The sequence below is a fragment of the Mastigoproctus giganteus genome, chromosome 5, assembly GCF_048544385.1.
Source record: "Mastigoproctus giganteus isolate SK-2022 chromosome 5, ASM4854438v1, whole genome shotgun sequence".
Taxonomy (NCBI): Eukaryota; Metazoa; Arthropoda; class Arachnida; order Uropygi; family Thelyphonidae; genus Mastigoproctus; species Mastigoproctus giganteus.
This window is the reverse complement of record NC_143579.1, coordinates 21335039-21354493: the sequence shown is the minus strand read 5'-3', so window position 1 is coordinate 21354493 and position 19455 is coordinate 21335039. Positions and strand designations below refer to the sequence as shown.

Genomic DNA, 19455 nt, shown 5'->3' with positions numbered 1-19455 from the left:
CATATGAACGTGCACATACCTTGGTGCACTGTCTGCCTCACAACTATGTACATACTCATATCTATTGAATGGTTAATGCTACGTTTTTAATTGTTATGTAATATTTTATACTGCACAAATTTTTATACTGTACACATTTTTATATTTCTATATCATTGTCAAGCCCCTGGCCTCCTGGCTGTGGCGGGCACATTATTGTATCTTTACTGTACAATAAAGATTTTCTTCTTTAATTATCCGTATGCAGATAAATTGAAGCTTCTGACCTGAAAATTAACCCAACCAAAAATGCTACTTGATTCTAAGCCGTTTTTATGATCTTATTCGGCGTATTTACAATGGTGAGATTATTCCATTTGTTGAGAAACACAGACCTCAGAGTGATCTTTGATCCAAATTTGATCCAATTTCATCACGATCTCCAATATATATCCAACTGGTAGCTGGCCACTTAAGACAGTAAGCATGTCAATATCTCCTACATGTGCAGAACTCTTGAAAATGTATGTATGCCTTTCGGAATGTGTCCCTGAAATCTGGGAATCCGCTGTTTTCCAATCAAGATTCCAAACACTCCACTGAATAGTGGCTACTCAAGCGGGCTGTCCAAAAAAAAAGCATCGCGTTCTTCCCCAGCAACGCACAAAAGCGTTAGCCACACCTCCACATGGTAAAAAGGCTCTAAACGCTAATTAATGAGAAACGCCTAACTTGCACATGAAAATGACTGCTGGACACATGTTTGCACTTTCTACGTGAAATGTTGGCAATTCTCTGTCCCAAACTTAGCAAATTAATGACTGAAATCGTGTTTTGCCGATCCAAATGCTCAAACGTGCTCAGCCTCTCGATGCGGACCTTGAGAAATTTGGCTTTGGCAAAATATACAGACGAACTAGAATACTTACGCTATTTTCAATGTTTGCTAATACTGTACTGAAATACTAATAATAAATACTGAATTTTCTCAGTATTTATTTTATAACTACTGAATTATTATTATAATGTATGATAGTAAAGAGTTTCGGAGGATTATCTGGAATAAGTTATCCTGATCGTTGGTTAAATGCAAAACGATGCTGTTCTTATCAATTTGTTTTGTGTGCTTCGATTGTTCGTGTTTTCCAATGAGTCTAATTAACAGAACATTTACAGACATACACTCTACTGGAAGTAACGAGGCATTTTCCCGTTAATATTATTAACAAAAAAAAAAAAAAAAAAAAAAAACACCTACTGCGAAGAGTGTGTTACTTTTTGCAGATATCTATTTTGGTGAACCTAGCAACATATACACTGGTATGTAAAACTTAAGAACCAACACTATTTCTAAAGATTACAACCACAAAATCTTTACATAAGGTACTCTGTACTGATGAGAGTAGATTCAGTCTGAGCAGCGATTCTGGACGTCAGCTAATCTGGAGAGAGGTTGGCACACGGTATCACCTCTCAAATATCACTGAAAGGGATCGATATGGCGGTCGAGGTGTTCTCGTCTATGGAGGCGTTATCTTGGATGGACGTACACAACTGCAGACATTGGAAGGTGGTACTGTAACCGGTGCACGCCACTGTACTGAGGTAATCCTTCCCCATGTGCTTTTGTTCCGAGGTGCCATTGGCCCCGTGTTCGTGTTTATGGATGATAACTCCACACTCCATCGCACTGCAGCTGTTAATATGCTTCTGGAAAGTGAGGACATTGTTCGTATGGATTGGCCTGCCCGTTCCACGATCTAAATCACATCGAACATATATGGGGCGCTTTGGTGAGACACCTAGCGGCACGTCCACACCCACCAGAAAATGTTCTCCAGTTGAAGATGGCGCTGACAGAGGAATGGACGATGTTACCGCAAGAACTTATCAACAACATTGTTCTACGTATGGAGAGGCGGTGCAAAGCCTGCATCGACATAACGGGTGACCATATTTACTACTGAGGACCACGTCTTCTCTTTGTTCCATCTTTGGGAGTGATGGATCTGTATCATAGCAGCCATTGCTATGTTGCCATTTTTGAATCAAGTCCCTCTATATACCGTTGTTGTTTCCTTCGTCGTTTCTGTACCTCACGAGGTTCCATTGGTATGCTTTTCCCATATCCAGGCCACTGCTACGAGAAGCTACAGGTGAAAACCTGATTGGTCCTTAAATTTTGCGCTCCAGTGCTCAAGGATCGCTGCACGTGAGTGCAGTGATCACTTAGGCTCTATAAATAGCTTATATTTATTTTGTGTGTTTCATGGTAGGTTTTTTGTTGCTGATGAAAAGCACGAGTTTACAGAAACATTAAAAGAATATTTATATATATATATTTTTTTTTGAAAAACAAAAAATTGATTAAAATATTTTTTATAAATTTTCTGTAATAATTTGTAAAATAGAAAAAGAAAGAAAACATCACTTGTAAAGAAATATATTTTTCTATTTGAGAAGAGACGAATTAATGCATTTTTGTTTGATTGGGAACCATTCATGTCTTCCTCGATGTTTACTTTCCATTAGGTAATCCTGGAACGTACCAGAAGTCATTGCGCATGTCGTCCCCACGTGTCTGATTCTATCAATACGGAAGGAAAAAAGGTCGACTTTGAACTCCCTTGACTGTTAGTTAAATGTTACGGTCTTGTTCACTTCACGTGCAAATGAAAAGACCTTTGATTCTAGCTTCAAAAGAACAGAAGGTAATTAGAGCTAACAGGTCGGCACTATAGGGTGGCAGTGGGATGGCTGTAGGATGAAAAGCTCTTTATGAACTTGTTTCGTCGCGAAGGAACAGTATGCCGCGCGATCAAGGTGCTCAGCAATCCCTGCTTGAACTTCTTAAAACATCGGAAGGTATTTTAAACAGTCAATCTTATATACAGTTACCACAGAACAATAAATGTTCAATGGTTGTATATTCTCTAAACAAAAATTTGCATCACCAGACTCTGGACATTCATTTGCAAATTTCCATTTGTTCGGATCACACAAATTACAGCCACCGTTCCTGCCTCATATAGAAATTCTCTACACTTGGAGAGGGCGTGCGGGGGCAGTTCGTAAATCCCAAAACTGTTTACGTCCAGAGTCTAAGTTTCATTTGAAGGACCCTTTAGTGCAGCTTAATCAAAACTGAATCTTAAATGAAATCATCTTTAAGTGTTTTAAGAAATTTCGAATTAAAAAAAAATTAAATCGAACTGAAGCATCGATATCATTATTGATTGGCTCTACAACTGCTCGCTGGCACCATATTTTGGTGTAAAAATGCGCAACCTTGGACGCAAAAGTGATCAGACTGCTACTAATTAGTATAAAGAAGACAGGCAAGTCCATCTTATCCTTCAGCATACATTTTAAAATTTAGTGTCCTCAATTATTTATACACCGTTTGTCCTAAAAAGATGACATGAACTTGTATGCTTTATTATTTACGTCACTTATGGGACAAGTGATATTTAGTTCTCATGAGTCAAAACATCATGAACACCTAGCAAATAGCAGGTTGGGTCTCCTTTCGCCGTGATAATCGCTTGCACCTGGCGTGGTATCAACTTCACGAAACCGCGGAAGGTATCCTCAGGTATCCTGGACCATTTGGACAGAAGTTCGGTAACGGAGCAAGGCACTGGAGGGGACAGGGGAATGCTGAGTTCCACTGCATCCTATAAATGTTCCAAAAGATTGATAACGGTGAAATTTGGGGACCTGAAATTCTTAGATATGATCCTCGAATTATTCCTGTGGAATTCCGGCCTTGTGACACGGGGCGTTGTCTTCTTGAAAGAGTCCAGTGCCATCTGAACACACGGTGTCTCCATGTAGGGCAAAATTTGGTCCCAAAACAACGCAGAGGTAGAAGCCTGCGGTGAGGCTGTGTTCAATTTGGATAAGGGGAACTAGCGATGTCCATTACAGCACCCTTCAAACGTTGATACCACCCCCGCTGGACTGCTTTCGTCCAACCGTGCCTTGTGGTTGCAGGTATTCACCTGCTAGCCATTGAATACGCACCTTTTCATCAGCATGGTGGCGCTGTAACTTTAATTCATCAGATCAGACGACTCTTTTTCAGTCGTTCAATGTCCGGGAAGGGTGCTTCGGTACCCACCGTAGGCGGAAGAGAGTTCCCTGGACAGTTAGCTTTAAAACTTTTCTCTTTGTTTCCTGATTGTAGTCTGCATTATCTGAGGGATCACGAGCCGTCTGTTGCCCCAAAGAGCATCTGCCAACCCCCTTTCACCTTAACTGATTGGGTGTGTGCGTGTTCCTTTTCGGACCATTCCTGCCACACCTTCACTATGGCTGCCCTCGAACAGCAGACAGTGTCTGCTGTTGCTGAGATACTGGACCCTTCCTCCCTAGCGCTGCAAAACATTCCCCGTGCTATATATGCTGCGCTGGTCGGATCATGAACGTAGTTTTAAATATTACATGATTTGTTTTTCGATTTTTTTAAAGAATTTATTTATATCAGCATTCACAACAGAGATAATCAAAATTACAATACATGTTATACGTCAAATTCCTGTAGGAAGCATAAGAGACCATTCACTCCTCTTCTTCCCAATAAATTTACGTCATAAATGATCCCATCCCATTTCGGGCCTTGAAAAAGTCATTGAAACTAATACAGTGAAATGTCACATATCACGAGTAGTTTTAAGAAACCGTGTCTTATGGGGAAAACGAAATTTTCCATGAAGAACTTCAGGAAACACGACAATTTCTTAATATATGGTGATCTTAATTTGGAGACAAATGTGAACTTTCTTAATGGAAATCTCAATTCTTGCAACAGTCTCTCAACAACAGGTCTTGAAACAGTTCTTCAATAACCGTTCTTGCAACATTTCTTCAATAACCGTTTTTGAAAAGGTTCTTAGTCTAGTAATCCCTGAATCATAAGATTCCAAGGATTACTAGACCTAAATCGTAACTTGCAATTTATTTAAATATTAAAAGTTATGAATACTATTATAAATATTAAGTATTATTGAAATCGTAATATTACATCTTAAAGTATGATTATCTAAATCCACGTAGAGATGGGTAAACCTGCGTACCATGGAAATCTAGGGATTCCAAGTACTACAGGGAAATTAGAAGGAAATCTTTTTAAATATTTAGCGTAAGTATGGGACATTTTCTGCCCCTTGCAATAGTTGAAATAGTATCTTAACAAGCGATAGATGTTAGTAGTGAACCTAAAAGTAGCTAATAGAAAAATTCTTTATAGTATAAGAAACTGCGCATGTGGCTAGATAGAAAAAAGGATAAAAGAGAAGAAAAAGATATCCCCATTACTTAATTTTCTGAAGCCATTCAAAGCCTCAAGAAAGTTCCACAGGCAGCAGACATCGGTCTCGAGGCTGCAACCTCAAAAATGTAATCTCTCTCTTATAGGAATGCCTGTTTAAATCAAAATCTAACTTCGCTGCACCTTTTCCATCAAATCCATGTTCCTCCAAATGGATATTCTAAACCTACACTGTGCTGCCACTTTATTAGGTACACCCCTGCTGTGCACACAAATGGTTTGTCCCACAACGTTGCAAGTCACATGACCAAAGTTGTGAATATAAATGCAGCAGAACTACCTTTCTACTATCAGTTAAGCGTACAAACCGTAACAAGAATGGGAAAGGAATGATCTAACGGACTTCGATCGTGGCATGGCAGTAGGTGCAAGACGTGCTGGGCAAAGCATCTCTGAAACGGCAGTTCTCCTGAACTCTTCACGCACCACAGTTTCAAGGGTGTATCGGGAATGGTGCAACGAAGAGAAAACATCCTCTCAACGGCACCCCTGTGGAAGAAAATCGCTTGTTGATCAAAGAGGTCAGAGGAGGATGGCTAGAAATGTACAAGCAAACAGACGGGCCACAATGTCGCACATCACGTCAGAATACAACCTTGGTGAGCAGAACAAAATATCGCAATGGACCACTAGTCGCACTTTGTCGCGAATGGGCTACAACACCGACGTCCACATCGTGTACCTTTGTTATCAATGAAGAACAAGCGAGCACGCCTCCTGTGGGCACAGCAACACCAGCACTGGACTATCGAGGATTGGAAAACAGTTGCTTGGTCTGACGAGTCGAAGTTCCTGGTGCATCATGTTGATGGAAGGCTCAGAATTTGGCGAAAACAACAGGAATCCATGGATACGTCATATCTGACGACTACTCTGCAAGGTGGTGGGGGCAGTGTTATGGTGTGGGTTTCTTGGCACACGTTGGATCCATTGATACCCATAGATTCGCGTCTGAGTGCCACATCGTACCTACACATCGTTGCTGATCAAGTGCATCCGTTCATGTTGACAGTTTATCATCAGTCAGATGGTTACTTCCAGCAGGATAATGCGCCGGTGCATAAACCACAAATCACTATGGAATGGTTCCAGGAACATGACAATGGCTTTTCTTTGATGCAGGGGCCTGCTCAGTCCACAGATCTCAATCCTATTGAACATTTCTGGGATGAGCTGGAAAGGGCTGTTCGCTGCAGGCCTACACCTCCGTCGAATCCCAAGTAACTGGGTGACACACTCATGTCTGTTTGGTACTCCATTCCTGCACAACGTTTTCAGCATCTTGTTCAATCCATGCCTAGACGAATTCAGGCTGTTTTGAAGGCTAAAGGAGGCTCAACACGCTACTTGGTAGGTGTACCTAATAAAGTGGGAGCACAGTGTATATGCTCAAGATGTGGTTTAACGAATTCTTTAGACTGAATAAAGCAAAAATTATCTCCTTGTCTCTACTAGAAAAATTTATGCGCATCCAGGATAAAGTTGCTGCTTCCCAAGTTACAATATAATCTGGGATAATTATGATCCCAACTTAGAGCATTACATTTACTAATATTGTACTTTAACTGTCAGTTTTAAGACCAGATGTATTTATGCTCACAGAGGCACGAATCATAATAAACATGGGTTCGGAAACCTTTACTGGTATTTCCTTTACATCAGTGGATAAATCTCATCAGCTCTGCGTGCCTTTTTCACATTCAAAATTCATTTTCTCTACTGATCCATCTTCAGTAAAATCCTTCTAATTCTGGTATGCTAACCTCATACGGGAATGAAAAATCAATTAGTTATCTTTTAAAAAATAGATATTTTTAATATATTGGTGCTTAAGTTTATTTCAAAAAAATTAATCATATATCCTAAAATCCTGAAAGTTTCAAATTTTAAAGCGCTTATTTCTTATTAAAATATTTTATAAAACAACCTGAAAATTTAAAATAAGGATCAGCTAAAATTCAGAAAAGTGAGCGCTAAGCTGAATTCGAGCGATTTTTTTCAGCTCTATTAATTAGAGCTACTATATGCTATTTGATGATAATGCATTATGGGAACGTGTTTAATGGATTTATCCTAAAAGCCATATTCCAGTTAGGAAGCATCACAAAAGTAAGATTCCATAATGGATGTCAAGAAATCTGAAAGCCTAAAAAATCTGAAACATCTGAAAGGATGGGAGAATTACAGGCTGGATACTACTTCATGTTATAAACAGATATGTAATGAAACCACTGACTGAATAAGAATTGAAAGAGGGAAATAAGAAAAATCATTGACGAAGACAGATAAGAACGGGGAAAACTGGTTATAATCATATATAAATGCAAAGAAGCAGAATATAAATTCAAGAATGGAATCCAACAAGTATTTTAATACAGTACTATCTCTGCTATTGAAATCAGATTAGTCTAACGCGGCACAGTAAAGCGGAGCTTTCTACACTCTATAAATTTCAATAGCTTTTCATACGGCGTCTTTGATATCACTTATTTTACAGCAGTTCAGAATACATCAGAAGATCCATCCGCAGATTACATGTCGGTTGAGGAGCAGGATCCTTCCCGGAAGTGGGATCCTTTAATGTCAGTTCTCAAAACTATCTTCTTTCTTGTAATATTGGTCATCAAGTATGGCAAGATAGAGCTTGATACTTTAGAGCCTAAAACACTGATGGAACTGATATTCAGGTGACATTTAATTCAAGTGCACCGAATTTCATGAAGTCCGGTTGTTCTGCGACAACCAACTCCTCTGCGTGCGGAACGGTTAGATTGGGGAACGGTTAGTAACCCTGAGTATAACCCTTGTATGCAAGTCCTAAAACCCTGCACCCAGTATACTGAAGGTGTTTCCCAGGTGCGAACCTACATAAGCAGGGTTCAAAGTGTGGCGTCCACACCACACTGAGGAATGCTTGTTTGTTTGTTATTTGGTTTTTAGGAGCATTAGCAACTAAGGCCATATTGCTCCGGGATATGCGGTGGTCATTCTCTGACCTTTCCGCATCCTCCGTATTTGGTGGTGACGGGCTCGAACCCCGGTCTAATCAAGGAGCATGTGCTACGCACTGGTGCTCCTTCCCACCTGGCTACGGAGGCGCCTACTGAGGAATGCCACCCCCTCTGTGTTACCAGGAAATATACTGGTGTGAACTTAAGGACCAACAATATTTCTAAAGATTACAACCACAAAACCTTTACTTAAGGTACTCACTCCTTATTGATGAGAGTAGATTCAGTCTCAGCAGCTATTTTGGACGTCAGTTTATCTGGCGAGAGGTTGGCACACGGTATTACCCCGCAAACATCACTGAAAGGGATCGATATGGCGGTCGACGTGTTCTCGTCTGGGGAGGCGTTATCTTGGATGGACGTACACAACTCCAGATACTGGAACGCGGTATTGTAACCGGTGCACGCTACTGTACTGAAGTAATCCTTCCCCATGTGCGTCTGTTCCGAGGTGCCATTGGCCCCGATGTCCTGTTTATGGATGATAACGCCACACCGCATCGCACTGCTGCTGTTGATATGCTTTTGGAAACTGAGAACATTGTTTGTATGGATTGGCCTGCCCGTTCCAGCGATCTAAATCCGATCGAACACATATGGAACGCTCGGGGAGACGCCTAGCGGTACGTCCACACCCACCAGAAAATATTCACCAGCTGAAGATGGCGCTGACAGAGGAATGGACGATGTTACCGCAAGAACTTATCAACAACAACGTTCTCAGTATGGACAGGCGGTGCAAAGCCTGCATCGACATTAAGGGTGGCCATATCTCCTATGAGGACCACCTCTTCCCTTTGTTCCATCTGTGGCAGTGATGCATCTGTATCATGGCAGCCAATGCTATGTTGCCATTTTTCAATAAAGTTACTCTGTACTGTTTTGTTTCCATTGTTGTGTCGGTGTTGTTTTCTTCATAATTTATGTACCTCACGAGGTTCTCTTGGTATGCTTTTCTTATATCCAGGCCACTCCTATGAGAAGCTAAGTTAAAGATACCAGTGTATCTTTAACTTAATACTCCCTTTCCATCTCCCTTCCTGGATTGATTTTAGCAAAACATATATATTTCTATTTTAATTTGTAAGATCTACATCTTACAACTCTCATCAATTTGTGCAATACCACCACTTTGCTTATTGGAGGCGTGAAGTGGTGAAACCCATGGATCTCTTCTGTTATGCAGTGTGATTGATATCTTTTAAGGTTATGATCGGCATCACGGTGGGGTCCAATTCCTTACATTTCTAGAGTAGAATTCTAAATCGCTGTTCGCAGGTCGGCCAGAAAATAATTCCCTATACCAAACCGCTATTGGTAACTCTGTTGGAGGTATGCGGATCAGGTAGTGTATAATCTCGCTGCCTCTACTCTACAAGATAATGACTGGAGGTAGTCAAAGTAATGTGTATACGTTGACATTATCAAAGTCACTTTACGTTAAGAAGCTGGGTATATATTTTTGGGAAACGTTGATCTAGAAGTGTGATCTACATAGCTTGGCAAGTAGACACCGTAGGAGAAATTTTAATTTAAGGTCCTGAGAGGGATTAGTAAAATGACTGAGGAGAAATATTTTTACTGGTTATGAAGTTGCCCTTTGAGCAGCATTTTGTTGAGAGTTGGAGGAAATTACCCACAAGGGTGATCGAGGCGGAGAGTTTGGAAAAATTCAAAGAACATCTGAACCTGTACTTTTTCAGGATAGAAGGAATACGAGAGTGTTTTATTTATTTTTTTTTTTTTTCGATAGATGTTCCCGTTGAAGTTCCACCATTATGCCATGTTACTACTAATACTAATGAGAATATCTCGCGATATATATATTGGAAAATAATCGGAAATTGTAAATTACTGAATGCAGTGAGAAATTTCCACCGCAATTCATCATGAGCTTCAAAGAGAGAAAGAAAATGATCAATGGAATTTGAAACTTCCAAGCTGTCAACGAATAAAAATCATCGGAGATCCCAGTTTAATTTCGCCAGAGCCTCTCTGGACTGCACATCACAAATAATTCCTAACCCTATTTCTTTAGAAGAAGAGTATTTTCCTCTACTAGTTATTCATTCTCCCCCGATTTCTTTGACAGTAAAGTACTTTTCTCTACTAGTTATTCATTGCCATACAGTATATTAAAACATTCCGTGAACAAAAATAAAATATCGCTCTGAATGTGATTACCATATTCATTTATTTTCTTCATAATGGGCAACCTTCCAAATACGTCAATGACTTGACTTTCCGGAATATTTGTAGGCGCTCCGATGCTCTCTTATTACTCTCCTTCTATTCTGTAAGTTATAAAAGGCCTCTAGCTCATTGGATTTCAAGATTCCTTACACTTCATTAAATCCCTTTACTGCAGATAATCATCAATTTACTCCTCATGTTTTCTGGACTTGTGTGACATGTGCAGAGATTTGTAATGATTTTCCACACCTAAAACAAGAATATTTGATTCACACGATAAAATCCTATAAAACGCCGAATAAAGGTATTGAGCGAAGGTTATGAATAATTCATGATGTACTGTTTTAAGCTAGACACAATGAAAGTCAAACAAATTATCAGTACTGAGATTTTTCACACGTTGACATTATTCGTGTTCAAGTTTATTTAAATTAACAGAATTCATAATAAATAATCATTATTTATACTATTACAACACATACGTCGGTTGTTCACAAATTCACAATCTTTCAATCTACCAGTCCTTGAAATTGCCAGCCCATTCAGATATCGTTGTATGCACAGATCTCAATGGAACAGTGGTTGCTGCTCCGACCACTGAACACCATGAAGTAATCTCTAATTCAGTGGATTCATGTTGGGTACTCAGAAAGCAAATCTGGTGATTCATGAAACATGGGACATGGAAAATCATGCTTCTGGTGATTTAACCTTACGATTAGAAGAAAAACCCTGTCTAAAGTTCCATTGACTACCCACAGAATATGATTCGTTGGATATAACTCCTTGATAATATTACTATTGTAAGAAGATAGTCTTTCTCTAGGAAGGCTGACACAGTTATAACACCTAAAGTGGGAAAGGTCATCTTCCTGGTATATTTGATTACACCTGGAGTTCTGGCTATTCATGGAACCAAATTGAGCGCTCGTCTAATTATTCTTTTAATATCACTGTATCTTCTTATGGTAAGCTTGACAATTTGTTTGCCGTACTATTAAGCCTATCGGAGTAGCCTAGGTGGTACATGGCCAACTACCATTCATTTATGGAGGTCTGGTTTCGATTCCCATCTACGATTGGAAGGATTTTTAAATTTCTCTTCATTCGTTGCTATAGTTAGCCGATCTGAGGAAGAGGGTGGAGAGAACCGCGTAGGTTAGTCCTGGTTTTTCTTCCAGCACACAACATCTAAATCGACGGTAACACATTTCTCCAGTTGGTACATGATATTTTGTGAAGACCTGAACATAGGTAAAGTCTATATAGTGGCATGCGAACCAAATACAACCCCCCCCCCCCTAGCATTAATATCCAGGTCATCCAACTGGTTAAAACAATGAATGATTTCATGGTTATCTTTGTCTTATCGGGAAAAAAAAACGAAAACATTTACCAGAAACTTCAATTTTACGTATGCACGAGCGTCGAGAATACATACAAATCATCTTGATTTATTACGTTGATAGGTCATGGCGATTTTAAGTATAAGAGTATATAACTTTTAAAACAGCGATCATCATCGTCTCCAGCTACTGTCGATCAACTGAAGGATGGCCTCCTCAACACATTCTCAGCAACTGCCGTCTTTTGCTTTCTGATGCCATTATACACCAGAAAAATTCAAATTTTCATCAATGTACCTCATCTTTGGTCTTTTTCTTGTGCGTTTAGAGTCAAGTGGTATCCATTCCAGAATTCGTTTGGTCCATCTAGTGTCAGTTCTTCTTGATATGTGACCTGCCCATTTACATTTTAAGAGATTTTCTCTTTCAATGATGTCACAGACCTTTGATGGAGAACCCATGTTTTTTCGGTCTTTTTTGGTTATGTTCAAAATTCGGTGCTCCATACTCCTCTGTGTGACCCTGTCTTTGTAAAGTTTTGGTATTCAATGTCCATGTTTCAAGACTACATGTTAGAACAGGGAGGATAAATTGATCAAAAACATTTCATTTGAGATAGAGTGGCAAGTTTGTCTTGAAGACTATATTAAGCTTTCCAAATGCTTGCCATCCCTATTTTATTCTTCATTCAATTTCCGTCATGTATATCCATTTGTTGAAATTTATTATCCAAGGTAAACTTACTTTTCCACTTCTAGTCCTTATCCTTCGGCCATTATTTTCTTTATCGTGGTAAATTTGTTGAACACAACGTGTTTTCTTGATATTTACCTTAAAACTGAACTATATATATGTATGTGTGTGAACCTAAAAAAATAGGCTCCTTTAATAACTATTCAAATTTTAAGAACAAGCCAAGTATTATAAGAATTCCACTGTTTTATTGTAATTAGGAATATTTTGCGAATTACAACGAACAATTTTGCTTATCGATTTCACTTACTGTTACATTCTGTTTTAAAACAAATACTTTTACAATTCATTACATTTTTGGGATATTCTGGTTTAACTGTACTATAAACAACATACACTGACTGGTCAAAAAAAATTAAAAACCATTTTGCAATTGGTGACAACAGATAATTAAACATACGATATGTAAGTATACGTTGATACAAGGTATGTGAAGAGTTCCTTGATATAGGATGAAAACTGCACGCTTTTCTGAGGCTTCTTCCGATCTACTCATGGGAAATATAGGCAATTTTCGATTTCAAGAAAGATCTTGTTGGTGCACGCTTAGCAGGAGCCACAATCGAAATAAAAAACAAAGGAAATGAAATCACGGAGTATCATCTCAAAAGTATATAATGAACGGAAGACGAAAAGCGAATGCAGCTCTAAAAGCTTCTGTTTAGAGCTGCAGTAATCAAAGGATCGCCAAGTAAAGCGGCTCACCTGAGGGTATCGTTTGGTAGGAGCTGTTCACTCCTTGAAATTTTAATTTCAATATGATATAGCCGGAAGATCAACTCATGCAACAAAGCTCATTCAAGAAAACGTTGTTGGAGCTTTTCACTGCGTGGTGAAAATTGTTTTCTATATGGTGTTACATGGATCACGTTTTTTGGACTAAATGGTCACCTCCTACTGAAGAAGATATTAGTTTTCACCCTCACAAGGACAGAGCGAAGTAGTCGCATTCTACTGAAGAAGTTGTGAGTTTTACACGAGTGTCACCTGTGGTTAAATCACTTCTTCTATTTTGTTTGGTGTAACTGAAAGAGATGCATTCTACATGTATCCCCCTTCACTCACGAAAAACTGGAATGCGTTAAGAAAATATCCAGTTCAGCACGCCAAACCAGTGCAGCACACGGAAATGCATGGCCATCTTATTTCATACTGCTCTCATACAAGAATGCTTTTTCGCTGTGAGCGATAGCTACATTTGTGTATTTTCACGGGGTAAGCCACCCACCATTAATTGGAACGGTATCCTATGTTTACCATGACTGCAAAATTCTCAGTTCCAATGTCCAGTAGACTATTTCGCCTGTCCACCCGACCACACATTTTTCGCAGGTCGTTTCATCAGCATTGTTCTTGTCCCATTTGTAGCAGAACTTTTCTTCTCATTAAAACCTGTACTGTAAAATTTTGGAAAACCCAAAAGTCTGTCCTTATCTTCAGGAAGAGGGCTTCGGAACCAGAAATCAGTGCTTGCATTTTGGGTGCTCCATTGATCAATTCCTGTCATAGATCCTGGTAATCATGGCACCTATACAGAAGATGTACCTTGTCTTCTTTTTCTTCACAAGTACACCATTGAACGTCCTGAAATACTCAATTCATTTACTTTTCCAAAGAAGGACCCGTGTCCTGTAATCAGAATAGAGGTTCGATTAAACATACCCTTCCCCAACTGTTTAATGCTTGGAAGAAACTTTTGATTATTAAACCCTTGGCGCAAGTGTTCCAGTTGTCTTGCCACCGGTCAATATAAAAAATCCACAATCGTTTACTCTCCTCATTATAACCACCATCGCAACGAATCTCAATTAGTATTCGCTCGTATGGCTGTCTATACGGCAAATGGAAGCACGTTGACTTAACTAAGAACCCCAAATCCAGTGGCAGCCGTTCTGTTATCACCTGCAAGTCTTCATTTCGCACAGTCCTACAGACTATACTGAGTGGTAAAAATATTACTAGTTGAGTTGCATATGTCTTCCTAACGTTTGCTTTTTGCAAATATGTGCACCATAGCTCGCAACTGGCAAGAAGAATGTGGTATTTGATAGTAGTGCATTTATACAAAAGTCACTTCTTTCTGTGAAAAATCAAAAGATTTGACTCGTGTCTCCGCCAACGCCAAGACTGGACTATGGAACAGTGGAAAAAAGATAATCTGGTCTGATGAATCACGATTTATACCTTTTTTGCACCAATAGTAAGTTGAAAGTATGGCGTGAACCTCATGAAGTCATGCATGCAGAGTATCTCCTGTCTGCCACTCAAGTGGCTGGCGGTGGTATCATGGTATAGGCTGCGTTTTATTGGTATAGACTAGGTCCGCTCATACTGTTAGAAGGTCGTATTACTTCAATGAATATCTTTCTGTCGTATCGGACCAACTTCAACCTGCAGCGCTTCATTTTTACCAGGATTGCGATGGATTCTTTCAAGAGGACAACGCAGTGTAAATATTTTATTTGAATGATTAGAAGAGCTTTCCCAGAATTCCGGTAAAAGTTGTCCCGGTTAGATATTGAATCGAGGTTTTTAATTTTTTCGCCAGTGGAACTTAATGCAGTTTGATTTTATGAATAAATATTTAAAAAGAAACTTAAACCTTCTGGATCAGGGTGGTTATCTGCGCTGTGCTTCGAACCCCACACTTAAGAACCAGTCCAAATTTTACCGAAGAATAGAAAACTCTTAAGTGATTAATTTAGATTTGAACTCTAATTTATTATCTTCCCATATTACTGTTCCTGAGATTCTTCTAAAGGAATATCTTTGCCAATAGCTTTGTAACTGAAAATTAGCCAACAGAAGTAGATGCACTCAGCGAACAAAAAAAAAGAAAGAAAAAATCTTTAATCGAATTTATTGACCGCCCGAACACACTTTGAATAAAATCTACGCCAAAAGAACCTAATTGGTGTGGCCAAGAATATTCTATTAACATTTCAAAATTGAATAAAATATTATATTAATCGGGGCAGCTTAAAAGACCATAAACAGAGCTATCTAATTTAATTATATGTGACCAAAATTAAACGAAAATCAATATTTAATTTCATGACTACCTAAACTATGCAAACCGCATTTATTAAAGCATTCAAAATGCCACGTTGAAAAAAAAAAAAAAGATAAATAACAAAATTAATAAACCACACAGTCTTGTGAAATTAATAACACCGTGAAGGATACACAATTGCGTGTTCCCTCACCGTCCATCATAACCCACTTCCCCTCCCCTAATTTGACCAGTGATATTACTTTTCAACGTGCAGAAAATTTTCAAGAAAAAAATATCGAATAATTTTATAGAATTATCAGGAAAACATCTTTCTGTAGACGCGTACTTTGTATATGAAAAATTAGATTAAAATAATTATTTGTGCTTATTGTAATTTTAATAATACAATTATTCAAAATACTGTATGTGAAAAATAATTGTTCATAGAGTAAAGGATGCGCATTTGCACATTATTCTGCGAATATTCTGCGAATATTTCAGTGGCCGGAAAAAGAATCAAGCACATTGTTTTGAACATTGCATTGTGGTAAGAATAAAATACTTTGATGAAGTTGTACATACTAGGAGGTTCAATAAATTATCTCCATAAGGTACTTCCTAAATCATATTTCAATGATTCATGATTTATCATGTTCCTGCTTATCTCAATTTGAATCATACTAGTTTTTATCCCGCTATGTTTTTAGTTTGTGCTGCTGTAACAGTAAGAAGGAAGACGCCTCTATCAAACTATGGATTTGCCGAAATTGGAGTATCGTTCAGTGATCAAGTTTCTCACAAAAGAAGGAAATGGGCTAAAGGCCATTCATGAAGGGATGGTCGCTGTGTATGGCAACAGTGCACCTTCACAGCATTGAGTGAAATTCTGGTCAAAACAGTCCAAGTGGAAAAGAGAGTCGATTGAAGATGATCCACGTCCAGGAAGGCCTATGACAGCGACCACATTTTTGGAGTGGTCGCTGTCACAGGCCTTCCTGGACGTGGATCATCTTCAATGGACAAACTGTGGAAACCCTAATGTTGAATGACAGACGTTTAAAGGTGTCGCAAATCTCTAGGGAATGTGACATATCTGAGGGAACAGTTATAACAAAACCCTCCATAAACATTTGGGGGGTGACCAAGGTCAACACAAGGTGGATCCCCAGATTTATGACCCCTGTGCAGAAGCAAGTTAGAGTACTGTGTTGTGAGGAGAATTTAGGGCTTTATGGTAGGAATCCTCAATCTTTCATCTCCAGAATTGTTACGGGTGATTATATATCGGTTTATCATTGGATCCTGAGACCAAGAAAGAATCAATTCAATTGAAGCACAGGGGTTCTCCCTAACCCAAAAACTTTAGGACACAACCTTGAGCTGGCAAGATTATGGCCACCATTTTTTGGGATGCTGAGGGAATTTTTTACATTCGCTACTTGGAACACAAGCAGAGAGTCACTGAGGCGTCATATATATATCTGTATTGTGGAACCTAAGGGATGTTATAAAAGAAAAACACCGTGGAAACTTTACAGAGATGGGCTGCTTCTTTAGGACAAGGTACCAGTGCATAGGTCACATGATGTTGCTGCTGCTTTGAGAGATTGTGACTTTACAGAACTCACCCATCCTCCTTACAGTGTGGATCTGGCGTCAATTCTGTTCGATATCTTAAGAAAAATGTACGTGGACGTTGCTTTGTTGATGATATTGAATCGAAGTCTACTGTTCCTGTGTTATTTGATGGGCAGCACAAATAATTTTATTTGTCTTGTATTTCCTCATTGCCAACAAAATAGGTAGGTAGATGATTTATTGAAAACCCCTCGTATCTTAAAAGCCTAAATGAATAATATAATAATAAGTATATTTATATGTATATGTATACTTATTTAAATAATAAAATTGTATATGTATCTAAATAAACCCATATCATCGAAAGTGTCTGTAGATTGGGTATATATACATACATTTGCATATGCGTCATAATGTTTAATATTATTTTTAATAAAACAATACTCTTTATTTAAATTTACAATTTTATTCTCGAGAAATAACAAGACACTGCATACAATTTAAATGAGCAAGATATGCAGCCCTTTGAGCTTTTTATATATATTTCAACAAATACTGTACAAACAGGAACTGTGATAATCAAATATTTCCTAAAAGTTTTTTCTTAATAACAAAACGAACACACAGCAGATATGAGGCAAGACATCTTCCTGATCGTCAATGTACAACGCCATCTGGTGATATCATGAGTCAGACAGTAACACGAAGGAATGCTAAAATAAAAAATATTTTTTCCTAATTAAAATATTTAATGAAGAATAATATATTATTAGTTAGTAAACAAATTAAACCAAATATAAGTATTATTTTAAATAATTTGGTTCTTTAATTAAATAATAAAATTTAATTTGGCAAAATTAACGTCAGGCACACCTTCATGGTTGTCTTAGGATATAAATTATAAATATATAAATAAAGATTATGGCTCACCTGATGACATGGAATTTTATATATGCGTTTACTTTTCTCCATTTCTGTTTCGAATGCTGGAATGTGCTGTTTACTCCAAAACTCTCTAAAATTGAAATAAACAAAAACATATAAATAAGCAACACAACAAAACTTCCATCAATGTTTATTTATTAAAAAAATTAATGTTCTGTGGATATTATTTACCATCGCCGGTCTTAAGGTTCTTTAATAAATGGAGATAAGGTACTTCTAAAATCTTAAATTTAAAATTGAGAAAGGAATTTTACAAGGAGACCCTGTCTCCGAAGCTGTTAACGGCTGCACTTGAAGAAGCTTTTAGAAGATTGGATTGGTCACAGAAAGGAGTCAATGTCGATGGAGAGTACCTAAACCATTTTGCCTTTTACCATTAAACCAATTTATGATTTGCAGATGACACTGTGATTATAAGCCACAACCTCAAAGAATCAAAGGACAATTTTAATCAGTTATGCACAGTTAGTAAGGATTTCGGACTAAAGATTGTAATTGAAAAGGTGGATTCATTTACTTATCTGGGACAAGTCATTAGCTCTAATAATGATAAATGGCTGGAAGTCAAGAGAAGAATAAATTTCGGATGGATAGCATTCAAAATATACAGTCACATACTGAGGACCAACATCCCAATTCGTTTGAAACCTAAATAAAGGACATTCTTATCAAAACTAAAGAACTGAAATGGACTTGGGCAAGGAACATAGCTCGAAGAAATGATGAAAGATAGACTAAGAAAATAACAGAATGGTACCCAAGATGAGATAAAAGAAAACCTGGAAGACAGCAACGGAGATGGACAGATGAAATTAAAGAGTTGGTGGGCAGTAAATGGATGGTCATTGCACAAAACAGAAGGAACTGGAAAGCTGCTGGAGAGGCCTTCATCTTACAGTGTATTGGAAATGGCTGATGATAATGAGGTACCTCTAATAGGTACCTTGAAAGACTTCAGAATGGTTCCCCATGCTTTCTTCGCACAAACTCTGGAACGTTCACCATGGCTTCTTTGAAAAATCTCTTACACGAAAATAAAAGAATGTGGCGCAGTCGCAACTCCTTTCTTAAAAGAATAGGGACGTCATCTTCAGTGTGATTTTGAGGAAACAAAGAGGGCTTTAAAAGTATTTCTTTTTCGAGGTACTTATGGAAGTATCAATGCGAATATCTCCAGTTTAAACTGTAGATCATAGACATGAATACTGAAATTAATGTAATACGACTCAAACAAAACACATCAAAACCAAAGAATGCCACCAGTGCCACCTGGTTAAATTTTTGATACCACAAACAAACCATGGTACTGGTCCCCCGAAATCC

General features: G+C 38.3%; 1 protein-coding gene across 1 annotated transcript in view; it reads right to left on the bottom strand.

Annotated features, from left to right (window-relative positions):
• Nucleotides 1-18125: 18125 nt before the first annotated feature.
• The window catches only part of LOC150085231 (zwei Ig domain protein zig-8-like), a 74655-nt gene continuing 73325 nt past the window's right edge, over nt 18126-19455 (bottom strand). Inside the window, exon 6 of the mRNA XM_090373105.1 lies at nt 18126-18202. The gene's annotated coding sequence lies outside the window, so the exon portion shown is untranslated. The remainder of the gene's footprint in view (nt 18203-19455) is intronic.